General features: G+C 52.1%; 1 pseudogene; it reads left to right on the top strand.

Annotated features, from left to right (window-relative positions):
* Positions 1 to 424, top strand: LOC120366090 (E3 ubiquitin-protein ligase PPP1R11 pseudogene; annotated as a pseudogene).
* Positions 425 to 1,084: the final 660 nt, after the last annotated feature.

The following is a 1,084-nucleotide window of genomic DNA, read 5'->3' on the forward strand; positions in this document are numbered from 1 at the left end:
ATGGCCGCTGCAGGGGCTGGGCTGAGCTAGACGGTCACTGAGACAACAGTTACTGTGACAACGGAGCCTGAGAACTGAAGCCTTAGCATCAAACTTTGGAAACGGAAGCCAGAGAAAAAGATGGAATGGATAAGTGACACTGTGGACAACGAGCACACGGGTGCCACTCATCAGAATGCTACTGTGTCTATGAGAACATAAACTCGCCTTTGGTGAGAGCTCCATGGAAAGTGATGAGGAGGATTAAGAGGGCTGTGGTCGCACACACTGCGTACATGGCCACCGCAAAGGACTGTGTCATGCAACCCTGGGACCGACCCCCACCACCCCTCCCCAGCCTCCTGACTCTTCCGAGCCCCGCTCAGGGCCAACGAAGCACTACATTCCTCTTTCCCTCACCGTTCTTGTGTCTGTCTGGCCCTGAATGTACCCATGTGGATACTTATTCACCGCAAAGGACTGTGTCATGCAACCCTGGGACCGACCCCCACCACCCCTCCCCAGCCTCCTGACTCTTCCGAGCCCCGCTCAGGGCCAACGAAGCACTACATTCCTCTTTCCCTCACCATTCTTGTGTCTGTCTGGCCCTGAATGTACCCATGTGGATACTTATTCAGTATCCTCCTTTCTCTTCTGCCTTTCAGAGGGAAGAGGAAGAGGAGGGTGGACAGAAATCCTGGAACTCTGACTTGCTTCTATTCCAGAACCCAGACTCCTGGGTTCCCCCAATTCTTATTTTTCCTCCCAATACCCACCCTTCTCTCTCGAGGGATCTAGGCACCTTGGTCCCAGTCTCTTTTTGTTGTTCTCACTGTCAAACTGCCTGTCCTGGGATCTAGTTATCTTAGCCCTGCACTCTCAAGTTGAGTAGCAAACATTGAAATTGGGTTTTCAACAGTCCCAGCTTTCACTGCCAGGGTCCCAGTCAGATTTCAGGAATTCTCGCCCTAGCTGTGCTTGCTAATCCCGGTTTAGAGCTATCCCACTAAAATATTTCATCCTAATTCTTAGTCCTTGCCTGTGGGATATGAGGTCAAACAGGAGATCTCAGGGCTCCCAGCCCTTCTCCTGCCAACCCTCCTCA

Source organism: Saimiri boliviensis, chromosome 11 (assembly GCF_048565385.1).
Source record: "Saimiri boliviensis isolate mSaiBol1 chromosome 11, mSaiBol1.pri, whole genome shotgun sequence".
Taxonomy (NCBI): Eukaryota; Metazoa; Chordata; class Mammalia; order Primates; family Cebidae; genus Saimiri; species Saimiri boliviensis.